The sequence below is a fragment of the Glycine soja genome, chromosome 15 (assembly GCF_004193775.1).
Source record: "Glycine soja cultivar W05 chromosome 15, ASM419377v2, whole genome shotgun sequence".
NCBI lineage: Eukaryota > Viridiplantae > Streptophyta > Magnoliopsida > Fabales > Fabaceae > Glycine > Glycine soja.
Window position 1 is genome coordinate 47,321,392 of NC_041016.1, and position 15,325 is coordinate 47,336,716.

General features: G+C 31.4%; 3 long non-coding RNA genes across 12 annotated transcripts; 2 read left to right on the top strand and 1 right to left on the bottom strand.

The window, feature by feature from the left end:
* Positions 1 to 1,580: 1,580 nt before the first annotated feature.
* Positions 1,581 to 13,556, top strand: LOC114385787. 10 transcript variants are annotated; one of them, XR_003661019.1, is made up of 9 exons: positions 1,581 to 1,988; positions 2,139 to 2,320; positions 2,404 to 2,593; positions 2,869 to 3,296; positions 3,529 to 3,666; positions 3,786 to 3,854; positions 4,692 to 4,879; positions 9,491 to 9,604; positions 13,332 to 13,556. It is a non-coding gene; the product is annotated as an uncharacterized LOC114385787 (long non-coding RNA). The 10 variants fall into 10 exon arrangements; XR_003661020.1 differs by lacking the exons at positions 9,491 to 9,604; positions 13,332 to 13,556 and adding an exon at positions 4,588 to 4,612 and having other exon boundaries at positions 4,692 to 5,147; XR_003661021.1 differs by lacking the exon at positions 9,491 to 9,604 and having other exon boundaries at positions 1,582 to 1,988.
* Positions 6,109 to 12,051, bottom strand: LOC114385788. Its single transcript, XR_003661025.1, has 3 exons — positions 11,888 to 12,051; positions 10,416 to 10,482; positions 6,109 to 6,465 (listed from the first exon to the last, which is right to left on the bottom strand). It is a non-coding gene; the product is annotated as an uncharacterized LOC114385788 (long non-coding RNA).
* On the top strand, positions 6,462 to 9,461 carry LOC114385789. The gene is made up of 2 exons (XR_003661026.1): positions 6,462 to 9,030; positions 9,137 to 9,461. It is a non-coding gene; the product is annotated as an uncharacterized LOC114385789 (long non-coding RNA).
* Positions 13,557 to 15,325: the final 1,769 nt, after the last annotated feature.

The window sequence follows — 15,325 nt, forward strand, 5'->3', positions numbered from 1 at the left end:
ATTTTCATCATTAACATACAACAGAGACATACCTTCGCTGGAAGCGCAGACACGAACTCCACAAACGCGAACTCGACAATGTGGTTGCAGTCACGGAAGCGCAATCCAGTTTGCGACAAACACGAACTCAGGCAGAAGGAGAAACAACAATGACACCCTGGGAGTACCCTTTCCGGGACTCTTTCCTTTCCTACTTTTCTTCGACCTGCGAAAGTGAGCAAATGTTAAAACGACGAACGCCTAATGTTAAAATGAAAGGACGTACCTCAATGGATAAGTGGCAAAGACGATCTCCACAAACACGATCTCCACAATGTGGTTGCAGTCACGGAAGCGCAGGCGACTTTGACACAAGGAGAAAGAAGAAGAACGATAGGGTTCAAGCGCAAGGAGAAAGAAGAAGAACGATAGGGTTCAAGCGCGCGGGTTGTGCAATTTCAGAAGTTTAATATATAATGATAACAACATTGTTTTTTAAAAAATAACCGATGTTAACATCAACTACGTAACATCGGTTATAATAAAACCGATGTTAACATCGACTCGATAACATCGGCTTTTACAAAACCGATGTTAACAACGTCATACTAACATCGGTTTCAAAACCGATGTTAACTACTCCATAATAACATTGGTTATTAAAATAACCGATGTTACTATGGAGTAGTTAACATCGGTTTTGGAAAAACCGATGTTAACTAAGTGTACTTATTTACAAAAATGTCACCGCGCTTTCGTTAAAATCGGTTTTAGCTATAACCGATGTTAATTGGGCGATGTAGAAAGCTTTTTTTTTAGTAGTGGTTGCAGGTCAAGATAAGTATTAATATTATAGAACTGAAGCACCACTTCTCTATACAATTCAGACACCTACAAAAAGTAATAAAAAAATTGAAGTTACAAGTATTTTTTTTATTGGGTACTTTCTAAAGTAGTGGTGGTGGCTATCTCCCTATGAAATCATTAGGCCATTCAGCCGATTAAAGATTTATGTTATTTCGATACTCATTTGTCATTTATCCTGTTGAAAGTAATGTAATTTAATTAACATGCATCCTAAATAGCATTAGTCTATTATCCAACCTTAAGAGGCGCCAATTTGGCCAATGCTAAATTTAGTATCGACCATTTCTATGATTCTATCAACACCATAGTGGTGACAATAGCATCCACTTGCTCGACATGTAGCACATCAACTTTAATGGTTAAGGCTAACTCAGCTTTGACCCTATATAGTCGACCTCGAGATTGACATTAAATTGACGCTAAATTCATGTTTGGCATTGGCTTTATCCTACAGTGCCAGCTTTTTGGTCAATGTTATATATTATTTCTTTGTATTGTGTGAGAGGAGCAAATTTGGTTGTACTAGTATTATATATTATAATGATCAAGATTATAAACTTTTTAAAGTTGTCTAATTAGCTGTGTGATTTTAAAATACTGCTGCTACTTTGGGTACACATGTTGTTTTCCATATGGTACTGCTGGTACCCCATTAATATACCTTTTGATTAGCCTATAAAAAAATTGTGACTTTCACTACTGCAAAAAGTGTTTATTACGACACCTCAACTACGACATTGAATGATGTACAAAGATGGTCTTCCAAACCCGTCTTTGTATTTTCACTTTTTTTCGTTTTCTCTCTCTTATCACACAGTTGTTACTATTTTTTCTTGATATTCTCACTTTCTTTCTCTCTCTCTCTCTCGCTTTCTCTCTCTTCTGGGGTAGCGCACTGGTCGTGCTCCTTCAGCTAAACTTCTTCGTTGCGGCACTGAGTGAGGTGGTTCACTCTCTCTACCTCTTTCTCTTCTCTGTTCCTAGAAACAAACCATCATTTTCTTAGATCTATACCAACGACGAATGAAATAATCTCTTGCCAAAAGCAAAACCCTAAACACTTCCTCCGAGTATTTACCAGAACCATAGTTTTTAAAAGCTGACAGCATCGAAGGCACAGCTGTCGCGTGGGAAGGTCCCAAGTAAGTGTCTTCTACTGATCTTTGTTTATTTTATAGCTATTTGTATCAATTGCAAGCATCAAGCCATCTAATGGTTTAATCCATGTATTATGTTTGAGACTTGTGCTTTTCTTTGCATAATTTTTAATCAATAAAATTCCTTTGCTGCAGTGTGTGCTAGAAATTATAAAGATCATTGACACCATTGCCGAAGAAGGGGTCTGTGACCTCACTCGCGTCCCTCTTCCCACATTTCAACTTTCACGTTCATTAACTTGGTAGTGGGTGTTTAGGTTCCGTTTGGGAAAGCAGCGTTCTTCCCAGGTTGTTTGATTCACACCAATGAGTACCTGGTATGCGCTTTCTTCCCTTCAATTCTTTGATTCAGTGTGCATTTTCTCTGCGTCAAGAGGTTTTGTTTTGTTTTGGTTGCTAGGTTCTTTTGGGAGAAGGATATTATGCTGAGAGAACTTCGAAGCAAACCGTTGAGATTTTACAGCAAAGAAGGAAGTCCTTGGATTCGCGGGTTGATTCTCTTGAGGCCAATATCAAGGATCCTCAAGCAGAGGCTTCATTTCTCAATGCCACGACTTCATTTTTGGTTGCTAGGTTCTTTTGGGAGAAGGGTATTATGCTGAATTTTTAATGCTAAAATGCTGAATTTGTTCTATGTTAATTCTTCCATTAAAAATATTGGGAATTTTTCTTTTTGATCTCAAATGTGTAGAGAGACTGGAGAGCCTGTGACCGTCAATTTTTATGTGTACAATGGAAGCAATTTTTCATGTTAATTTTGCAGTTCAATTCAACTTCTAATTTGTGATGTCTATCTTATCAATTATTTTATATGCATTATTATTATTATTACTATTGGTTTGCTACCATGGAAATGACCTATCAGGGAAGGGAACAAAGTGAAATAGTAGAGAGATGGCAGGTGTACTCCTTCACCAGATGTGCCAAGTTTTATAGTAATTTATGGATGAGTAGACAACCAGGTGAGTGCACACTTTTATTTATTCTTTTGTGGTAGGATTTGAGGACAAGACTCAATATAACTACTCGTTGAATCACTGGCTGATTGAAAAAGAAAGATAAGAAATCTTAGCCATATATATTAAGATTAAGTGATTTCTATGATATTAATTAATTAGGTAAAAGGAAAATGGGTGTAGATATTTTCAACTCTTAAAAAGCTTCACGAATCTCACAGCTATTGGTGCAGCAGTTTTTGCATATTGAGGTAGAGAACCACTTCAAGCATGTTCATTTGCTACTCCAAATGCATTTGTACCTACTTGGAAAAATTCTGTAGACCCAAGAAGGAAGGTAATTAATGGACATTGTTTCTTCTTTTGATATGTAGGATTTTGAGAGTGCCTGAATTTGGGATTCTGAACTAAAATGGCATCTATAGTTTACTTATTAATAATTCTACTTACTTCTTCAAAGCCATCTATATATAGTTTACTTAAGTGTGTGAATTGTTATAAATCATCACTTACTTGTTATGTTTCCATTGTTGCCCCTATTATATTTTTTACTTCATATATATATGCAGGATTATGGTAGGACTACCATCTGTGGAGAACAAGGAAAAGATTTTGAGGAATCTTTTGGCAAAAGAAAAGGTGGACAACGAAGTTGAGTTTAAGGAACTTGCAACTATGACAGAAGGATATACTGGAAGTGATCTAAAGTTTGCTACTATTCTTTTATATTGTTCACATTGGATATAACACTATCTTGTAACAAGTGCTTTTTATTTTATGTGCTTTTAATTATATCATTTATTCATTGTCAACCTGTCCATTGTAGAACTTGTGCACAAATGCTACTTATCGACCTGTTAGAGAGCTAATTCAACAAGAGAGGCTAAAGAGTCTGGTAAGTGGCACTTGTATAATTTATTTTGAGTTTAATTGGTATGACTTAAAAAATTCTGCTCTTATATTTATTAGATATCTTTCATAGGGGTATTGAAATTTTGAAATCAGATTACTTAACAACATTTAGTTAGTTCCTACTTGCTTACTAAAATTCATTCATTTATAATACATTATTGAGAGTCATATGGTGATGGTCTCATAACTCTTTCCTTGCTAATTCAATACTGCTATTTTTTAATTTATTAGAGGAGACTTAATTCATTTAATTGAAATTGGTTAGTTAGTTCGTTAATTTTTGGTTACCACTTGGAGTATCACGGGGTATTGAGGACATGTGGGAAACAATTTTTTTATTGTGTATAACTTTTTATTAAGAGTCTAGGAAAGTAAATAAAATAATAATAATTTATTTAAGTTAACATTAGTTTATACGTAAGTTAAAAATATTTTTTTAAGAAATTAATACAACAGTGTCTACAAATTAATTTATGTAGAAGCTAATTTTAGTTTCTGAAAAATAGGAAAAGTTTATTTTATTTTATTTTTTTCTTTTGCAAGTGTTTCTAGAAAAATTTACTTAAACATGCTCTAAAGAAGCTAAATCTACCATTTTATGATAATTCTGGCTAAAATAGAAAAGTTGCATACAAATAAAAAAGTTACTATATTTTTTTTTCTAGAAAAAACAATGATACATGCCTGATTCTTTTTTTTTTTTTTTTTAAACGAAGTTGTATGAGAAGGGCACTTGGTGTGGTGGGTCTTCCTAATCCATTGAAGAGAAATTATTAAAATATGAAGTCTGCTCTTATCTAAATCACCCTTATTTATCCAGATTAAGACAACGTTTAGTAGAATATAGGAAGCTGCAAAGTTCCCTCTTTTGAGGCAGAGTCAATTCATCAATTAGAAGTTGGTGAAAGAATGGAAGCCACATAGCAGAACAATTCAAAGGTGGTGTTGATTGATTCTTTGCAGTCATGGGAGTTCCACGTCAACCAAGCCTATAATCAGAATACTCCTGTAAGACACTCATTTTATGCCAAAGTTTGGATCTTTTTTATTTTTTAAACCCTGGTCTGGAAAGAGTGTGCAAAAGGGGCATTTATGCTTCAAGTTATTTACAAAATCCATTTTTGACTATGATTATGTATTTTTGGTTTTCAATGTTTGTTTTAATTTATCTTCTTGTTCTTCCTTGTGGATATGGTATATTAACTTATGGCTTATGTATTTTGTGGGATCGATGGATCAATATGGGTTGCTGATATATATTATTTTTAATTATTTATATTTATATTTACAAAATCCAGTAATATTAATTGTAATCATGCTAATATATATTATTTTTAATTATTTATATTTTTTCTAACGGGATATCAATAAGAAAAAGTATAAATAATTAAAAATAATATTTAATTCAAAAATGTTGCTGAGGTAAGCACCGTCTTTGAAAGTTGTTCACTTTCAAAGACGGTGTTTTGGGACCCGTCGTTGAAATTTTTAAGTTTCAATGACGTTACATTCAATGACGTTCGAAAAACGCCGTTGTATCTCCTATTTGACCGTCGTAGAATCATTTTTTTTCTAGTAGTGTTTAAAATACTCAAATGACTAGCATGTTTTAATCTTGATATTTGGTGATGATATATAAAATCTGTCCGTCAATTTTTATACATCTCACATCATAGGAGTGAATTACGTGATAGGAGTACTTATACCAAGAAGGTAAGAGAAGAAAATATGGAAACATATATGATCTTACATGAAATGGTTACAATTGAAAATAATCTAATCGCATCTAAAAAAAATACATAACTTTATAATTTAATCTTAATGTGTAGTGCAGATTTGTCCCTTCTCCCTCATGTTAACACTCCTCTCACTGTTTTATTTCATATAGTCCAAGTAGTTTTATTAAATGTTGCTAATAATACACAAAAAGGGAAAAATTGTAGCCTATTCAACAAGTACGAATATGTCAAAAAGAAAAGAAAAGCCCATAATATAAGAAAGACAAAATCATTGTGCAGAATAATGACACTATGATAAACCCTACAAAGTAAATTTACTACTAAGCAAATTGTCGGGTTATAACCAGGATTATCTTAAAATATATTAATGGTATAATTTGTTAGCATACTTTAATTAAAAAATAAGTAAATATATATTAACAAATATTTATGAAATTTACATACACACATATTCATCGTTGCACACTTACTTAATAATTTTGTAAAATACAAAATTAGTTAATCCACTAGTTGAATAATTTGATATTATATTTTAGGAGTTTGTTAATGTACTCATACTATTTTTTCAGCTAGAGTGTATTAATAACCTATACGAAAAAAATTAGTACCAAAAAAGTAGTCATTGCTTCAAATTTAATTCATTCATTTGAGGGACATTACAACAATTAAATGTCTATTTTCTTATATATATATATATATATATATATATATAAAAACTTAGTTTCTCTCTCCTCCACCCTTTCTCATTTGTTGATGCATCTTGGTCTTCTCACATATACTCCATTTTCTTCTACCCTTTCAACTTCTCGCATCCACCCCCGTCAAGCCATGTCACGACCTCTCATGCCCCACTCACTATCACCACAATTGAGGCCACTATATTAGAATATATCATAGGGTTTTAATTTTTTTCAACCAAAAGTTCATGAATGTAAGAGTTTTAAACTTGATGATTAGTTTACAATGTTAACAGAGACATTTGATAGTTATGCAATTGGTGACTCCAATTGAATTTTCTCCTTTTATAAGCCTAGCTGAAATTTATATATATCTTATCTCTTACTTTTCTGCTTTAATAATGAAATTCAATTTGTGACCCTTATTCTCCTAAATGCGATTGATGATGATTGGGGATAAAATATAAAAGGTAGAAAATGAGAAATTAAAAAGAGAAAGATAGCAGGAACATCTTCCAAAAATGAAAACAATCATGATAAAGGGTTATCCATAGAGTATAAGGACCTAGAAAAAAGGTCTAGAGTCAATCTTCTACAAGAAGAGATGGTTAAGAGAATTAAGGATGGACTACTCATCAAAGACAACGAAGAAGAAAATCACAAGGAGCTGAATTGGAGCACGTTAAAGATTGTTGAACAATATGCTTGGGCTTAGCGCGAGTTGTCTAGCTTAGCGCGCACTGTTGAGCTTAGCATGGGCTGTCTGACTTAGCCCAATTCCAATCCGAGAAGAAATTGAGCTTAGCGCGAGCTGTCAGTTTAGTCCACACCTTTAGCGTGAATTTACGAAAACTCCTAATTTTAGTTTATTTGTGTAATTGGCTTGCGCATGATGTAAATAGGCCTTCTTAGAGGCTTAGTTATCTTCTTAAGTCTAGTTCTATAAATATTTAGAAACTCTTAATTGTAAAAACTTTTGATATAATTGCAATTAAGCTTATACTTAAAGAGAGCTTAGCCTCTTCTTTGGTTTTTGATTGAAAACCAAATTGATTCTTATCAAAGAAGCTATTCCTTTGTGGCAAATCCTCCTTCGGCTTATCAACTCACCGTGGAATGTGGTGTCATTTTGTTCATCTTCTTCATCATATCCATATTTTCTGTTTTTCTGTTCTTGAGTTCTTAGAAGGTCATACAATGGTGATTCTTGAATTTGCATTCGAAACAATCCGAACCAAGCGTCCATGGCTTGGATTGCATCAAATCATAAAGCCCCCTTTTACGGTTCGTGATCCATTAAGTAAGAGTCAACCATTTAGTTCATGATGTGTTGACATGTGAGAGAGGAAAGAATTTTTTTAAAAATGACATTTAATTACTATAATGACCCTTAATGAATGAATTAAATTAAAAGAGATGACTTGGTTTTTTGTTCTAAGATTTTGGTGTAGGTTCCTAACGTGCGACCCTATGGTTTTCATAATGTTTAATTAAGTGATTTTAGTTAAATTATAAGAAAAATTAAATTAAATTTAAGTGTCCATAATTAATTAATTAATTTATGAGATGATGGTTTGTTATGTTTATGCTTATGTATATGTCATATTACATGTGTTTTTATGAGATTTAATTTAGAGTATTTGAACTTAAGTGGATGGACCTTAAGTCATGAAAAACATGTGAGTGGGTTTAGTGAAGTATAGGGTGTGAAGAAAAGGAAGTGAGAGAGTCATAAATCCATTGTAAATCTAAACCAAACTCTAGACACTCTCATTTTGCTCTCTTTTTCCTCCCTAAGCAAAACCCTCCATTAGAGAGCTTGATACTTTTATCTCCCTTGCTCAAAGGACCTTATTGTTGTGCTTCTTTCAAGTTGTGGGCTGATTTCAGTGATAAGGAACCTTCATCTTTCAACTCTTATCTTCCATTTTTGTTTTCCTTTGATGAGCATCTTTGGGAGCTCATAAAAATGTTCACATGAGGTTTTGGTGTTGAGTCTACTTGTTTTTAGGGTTTGCGTGTTGTTGCTTGGTGTGTTTGTGTTGTTGTTAGGGTGGAGGAAAGTCCTCTTCTTGGACCCAAAATCCTCTTCTTTTCACTTGCTTCTCAAAGTTAAATCCTTGGTTAGTAGAGATAAGGGATGTTTTACTTTGATTGAATGTTTTGTTGGAGTAGTTGATGCTTGAAATGTTGTTTTTGAGTGTGGAATGATTTTATGTATGATATATGATGTCTAATCGGAATTAGTTTGATTTAAAAGGTCTTATTCAAGAAATTCAAAGTTCTACAAATGCTTGAGCTTAAGCCAAGAGTGAATGTCTTCAAAGAATATGGTTGGTTGGATTCCAGGCTTAAACCACCACAAGAAATTAAGTAAATTGCAACACTTAATTTGCAGCAGTTCTTTTAAAATTGTCATCAGTGTTTGTTCGCGGCAGTTTGATGAAACAATTACAATTTTAAGGCCAATTATGTTTTGAACCGCCGCAACTAATAGCATTTACATGCTCTTTGAGTTTATTTTGTGAAACATTTTATCTCATGAGGCTTACCAATTCAAAATGTGTTATGTTTGTTATTCTACTTTAGGACTCAGGATCACCGTTGGATGTAGGGCTTCTTGAGCACTTTAGTTCCCATGGTGGGTGTGCCGCTGGCCACTTTGATCTCTTTCTCAACTTGTAAAATTTTTTCATCTTCTTTCTTCTTCCAACCCTGAGCCACCACCAACACTCCTTACAAGGTACGACCATAGTAGCCTTTAATTTACAGTCATCAATTTCCAATCACCATGGCTACAACTTGCGACGTTGGGACCAACTTTAGACTGATCCCAACATCCACTGCAGAACCCCTCAAGCATTTTGGACGTTCATCATCATGCTATGTTGTTACATTCTAGAATTGTGGGTTGTTGTCATGTGCGGGTAAGAGTAGGTTTGCTAGGTGTTCTGCCATAATTAAGATGCATATTCACAATGAGTATGCACTAATTCATTATAAGATTTTGTTGATGTTACCTAATTTCAGCCTTTAATTCAATTTTAGGATTCTATCCCATATTCACAATTACGGGTTAGAGTAGGTCTGTTAGAATTCTCTATTTTCATAAATTAACTTAAGTGGAAGAATTGTATTACTACCTGGTTTTAGCTTTGGACAAGCTTTTCATTAGACTCTCTTGCCTTGCCATTGATGCGTAGACACTCTACCTATGCCTCTTTTTTCTACCACAAATTGTATCAAATGTTTGAAGAGTGAGATTTGAAGTCCGAGACATTTGCCAACCTTGTCTTTGCTCTTCTCTACAAGAAAAGGTATGTCTCTAGATTTGATGTTTCTCACTTATGCTTAGAATTGGGATAGTTATGCACTTTCTATGTTGCTTGTTAGCTTTATTTTAATTTTTTTGCATGATAAATTAAGATACCTTTACTAAGCACATTGAATGCTGAACCATACCATTTCACAATTGCAACTAGAGAGAGATGATGCTTGCAATTAATGACAACATCTTCATTGTTGTTACTTAATGTACAAATTGGATATATATATATATATATATATATATACATATATATGTGTGTGTGTGTGTGTGTGTGTGTGTGTGTGCGCGCGCGCGCGCGCGCGTGTGTGTGCGTGTGCGTGTGTGTGTGTGTGTGCGCGCTAGTGTGTGTGTGTGTGTTAGTGTGTGCGTGTGTGTGTGTGCGTGTGCGCGCGCGTGTGTGTGTGCTGTGTTATCCAATTCTTAGAGAGAGAATAAAAAAAAAAGAAAATTATATATACAATATGGTTTATGATATGATATGTAAAAAGAGATAAAGCAAAATAAAAAATGTTGATAAAATATTTAAAATATAAAAGGTGATTTAGGTAACAATACTTGAAATTTATCTATTTTTACACAAAAGAAAGTTTAAATAGAGAATGAATGGATACTTATTTGATGTGATGAACTATTAATCAAGTAACAAATAAGCGCATGAGATCCTTAAAAGATAAAGAATACTGATTTTTAACAAATCAAAATGACCATTAATAATTAAAAAAACAATAATGAGATATCAAAGCAAAAGACAAATTTATTTAACAACACAAAGAGGATAATTGTGTAAATAATGTGATTACCTAATAACTTGTGGTAGCTAATGTGAAAGAGGCAACAACATACACCTTCCTCTCTGACTCCCTATCCCTATCGGACAGAAACATTATGGATGCAGTTCAATTGATTTTAAACTTGTATATATATACAAGGGAAATTAATTATTAAATTAGCATCCTCTACTCTACCTAACAATGAAAAATAATTAAAGAAGAAATAAAACATAAAAGTCTACATTTTTTTTTATCATTTTATTACTTATCTTAATTAGCACAACAAATTTAAACCAAACAAAAACAAAAACACCAACACATAACTTATATCTTAAGGGTCCTGCTAATCAATATTCTTAAAATATTGGTTAAAGAGTTAAAAGGGGAGTGAATATTTATTATAAATATTATATGAGAGAGTAAAAAAGTCATGGACAATAGTTTTGTGCATCTCAATAAATAATTTTTTTTTCACTTCATTAACTAATATCCTAAGGGTACATTGGTTAGCATTTGTCATATCTCAATAAATCGAATAAATTCTTATCACATTTAAGGATCTGAACAGGTCATGCTAAATTTTTTATAAATAAATTTGACTTATTTTATAAAACTAAGAAATAAATTTGACCTATTATCTATCATATGATTTTTGTGTGTCTGACAGCTCTTTTTGAAAGTTTTGACCTGACCTGGTAACCTATTTAAAAACCTACCATTTGTTAACTTAATTTTAAATTGGCTAATGAGCCTTTAAGAAATAATATATCATAAAAAAATCATCCCTTCCATTGTTATCTAAACTTGGTTTTTAAAAGAATAAAAACCTAAAACACTAATAATATAAGAGACAATACAAAAATATGCTTACTAAAATATGATAACTCATGTGATATGGCTAACGTAAAGAAACTAACATAAAAAGTAAAAAAAAAATATAAAATGCATATGAAAAACTAATATAAAAGCCATATGATATGGCACAAACACGTAACTATAAGGATAAATCAAAGTAATTAATTTTATTTACATATATAATTTTTGGTCTTATAAATTAATTAATCATAATTATTGGAGTAATATGATTTTTTTATATTATATAGATAAATAAGCTGAGTTATTAGGTCTACCAGACGTTTTTTATAAACCTAAATCTAGTATACTTAATAAATAAGTCTTTAAAAAACTTAGGTTCAATCCTTTTAATTTGTTAGACACGCCTAATCAAACTACATCTATTTAATGATTGGTCTATTTCTATCCCTAATCTCATCTTGTATAACATAATAACCCAGCCAAGCAAGAGAACACACAAGGTAGAGAAACAGAAACAACTAAGTTATCCAACAACATCTTTCACTCTAAAAAAGAAACTTTCACGTAATAATAACATTCATAACAACGACAACTACAGCAACAACGACAAGAAGCTAGATAATCTTATTTGCGTATTAAAGCTTTGGAGGGACAGATTCAGAAAACACGTACGAAAGAAAAACTACCTCTAGACTCAATCAAGTGTGCTTATGCTGCTTCACTTTGTATTGTTCTCTGGAGAGATGCTGCTCAAGTTTCTCTCTCTCTATATACTAACTCCCTTGTCATTTAACTCCTTTCAAATGTTTCAGGTCAAACTTAGCAAAATACTAGTATATAATACTAGTTGTTTTCCTTCCCCACTCATATCGCCCTATTGCTTCTACTTTTATTTTATTGGAAGCCTTGCAAGCATGAGTAAGCTGAACTATACGGCAACTCTTTCATTGGTGCATATAGTTTTTTTTTTTTTTTTCCTTCTTCTCTTCAACCATAGTAACGTGCTTTGCAACTAATCAAAATAAACCCTTGCAACTAGTGCCCCTAAAAAATGTTAATTTACGATAAATAATCTAATTCTTCAATCCAATTTTCCGTTTGTGTTTATTTTACATTGTGAAGAAACATTTTTCTTTATGCTAACTAGGGGTGATTGCCTCTCTAAATCTTTTAAATAAAATAGAAGCAGAGAGGAAGAAAAATGTTCAGAGGCTAAAAGAAAAGTGAACATTACAATAGTTTGAAATAGAATATTGGAAGTTTAAGCAGTGGTTCGGGGACACAATTGTGTACCACATATAAATATTTCTTTTAATATTAGTATACATATTTGATTTGTGTGTTTTGTTTGGAGGTAGGGGATTTTGAAAATTGTTCTGTAAACCAATTTTCAAAATGGTTTTAAGAAAAAAAAATTGTTAAATTTTCTTAGAAATTTTTTTCAAATGAGAAAAAAACTTATTTAATACTCTTTAAACTCATATATAAGAAAAAAAAAATGTCTTTTCTTTATAGACTCAAATATAACCAAATTTTAACTAATTTAATCCTATTTAATCATTTATAAAAATACCCTTAATTTAATTTGAGTTTTATTTTCTAAAAGAATGACATGCTCCCAAGAAGTTTCCAAAAGAATGACACATTGAACAAACATGGGTGATAATGTAAAAGGGCCTTTTTTCCCTGTCCTGCACACTTCACTTTCTTCTTATTTCCTTTATATCCAGAAGATGGCAACAACACATCATTCACTGAACGAACACTCCTTTGATTTGGGCATTGAGAACGACTCACAAGATTTATCACTTCTCATTGTTGAACACTCCTTTTCTTTAGAGACTATAAAAGTGAAAACTCAAAAAAATTTAGGGACCAAAAAGCATAGTTAATCCAAAGTAATATCCTATCAATTTTGAAACAATTGTTGACTGTTGGAGGATTCACCTCCATCCTTAACTGATGAGGAGGTGGAGACATAATGTAATTATCTTGTAAATATAACTATCCAGCCTATTTCAGATGGTATTGGTAGGTTTTTATTAGTTTATGATTAATTATAACTTCATCGTTTCATAAATTATATCTATAATAACGTTGTCACTGATCAATTGAATTTGGATGATGAAGATGGACTAGAGAATACTGTGGATCCGGAAGTCATTTTGTAATGTGAACCAAAATGAAAGTAATTAATGCTGCTGAAGCTTCTAATTTCTTGGATGAAGAATAAAGGCCCCATTTCGAAGTCATTTTGTCTCCTTAGCCATAAATACATTATTGGTTATTGTAGTTGTGTTTTGTAATTTTAGTTGAACTTGTTAAGTTATTGGGTTTAATTATGTTTGAAACTTATTTGAGTTTGTTTTGTATAAAAACCTCGTTATTTAATTATAACATGTTTTGGTAATGGCTCTACATATCAAGAATGAACCCGTGGAATTATGATAGTTAATTTGTGTTTTGATTTTTTATTTTATTTTTTAAGGTATGATTTACTAATTTTTTTTTATAATTTTTTGAAGTAGAAAACTTTTCTTTTTTTTTTTTTTACAAAAATCACATCATGTAGTTCAATTTATGATCCATCCGTGACCTAATGACTTGATAGCCCAACTAAGTCGATCACCAGTTCAAATATGATAATATTGGTCATAATCACTAATTAGAGAAGAACACCATGAACCCATTATCTATGATTTCATGTTTATGTTATATATTTGAATGATTTCAGAGATAAAAAATTATTTGTCAATTTTTTTTAAAAAAAGATTAAATATCATTTTGGATGCATTATATTTTATTGTTTTTTTACTTTGATATATTAAATTTTAAAATTTGTATTTTGTTTCTTTATTTTGAAAGCTTTGTTTTGGTACATTAAATTTTAAAAATTTCTTAGTGATTTATGTTTTCAAAAAAAAAAATTTAAGTCAATTTTTCTTTTTTGAAAAAAAATTATTTTTGCTTTATCAATGCTTTAAATTTTGAAATATTTAACTATTTTGACCGCCATTATTTTAAATTAATTATTTTATTTATATTTAATGTTCCATCAAATTTTTAAACATTGAGAGAACAATAATGTGTTTAATGGAAAATGAAAGAATGAATTAAAATAAAAATTTCAAAAACATAAAAAATCAAAATAAAATTTTATAAAATTTAATTTATCAAAATAAAACTTTCAAAAAATAAAAAATGATCAAAATGAAATTTTTAAAATTTAATCATCAAGATGAAATTTTTTTGAAACATAATAAACTAAAAATAACCTTTAGCTGAAAATAAAAACATCAAACATAATCTGCAACACATACTACAAAAAGAGGAACACCACCAAAAAATCAACAATGTCAAAGTTCATACAAAAGGAAAACCTGCCAAGCAAAGGAATAAATTCATGCCTATGTGAGTTCCCCGATATTTGTGACGCTTTTGGAGTTTGGACATTGGTTCGAGTTTTGGACGCGTATGGTTGCTTCAACGATGCGTACGGATGCTTTGGCAATTTTCTTCCACTTCAGTGATGCGTTTAGATAGTTGTCCAATGATGATCTCATGTTGTGTGAATCACAAAAATAATCCTTGTTTTTTTAAATATTCTAGCACTTTTGGAGATAAAAATTAAGAAAATATTTATTAGATTTAAGGACTAAAAAATCAAAATTTAATTTAATGGACTAAAAAAAGTAAACTAAAAATATATTTAAGCCTTAAAAATTAAAGAATTAAATTATAACTTTTTAAAATAAGAGCTGAAATTAAAAAAATATGTTAGCAAAATCTATGTTAAGGACCAACCAGGATGAATCACAACTTAAGCGACCCACATGTGTTTTTTATGAACAAATGTTAATTTGGTAATTTTATTAAAAATGTTATATTACTCTGAGAAATTTGAAAACATGCAACGTCTCTCATCTCTCCTCTTCTCCTTTCATCGAATGCTGAATCAAAGTTGGAATATCCGTCACCGAAAGATTGATTCTACAATATCATAACCTTTCACCAGCGTATAACTAAGTTGAATTTCTTCCAATCCAAGCTGAATCGAAAACATAATAATGACTCCGTAAAAAGTGGGGGTAGAGGCAGAAAGTTTTTGATTCAGTGCAACACCC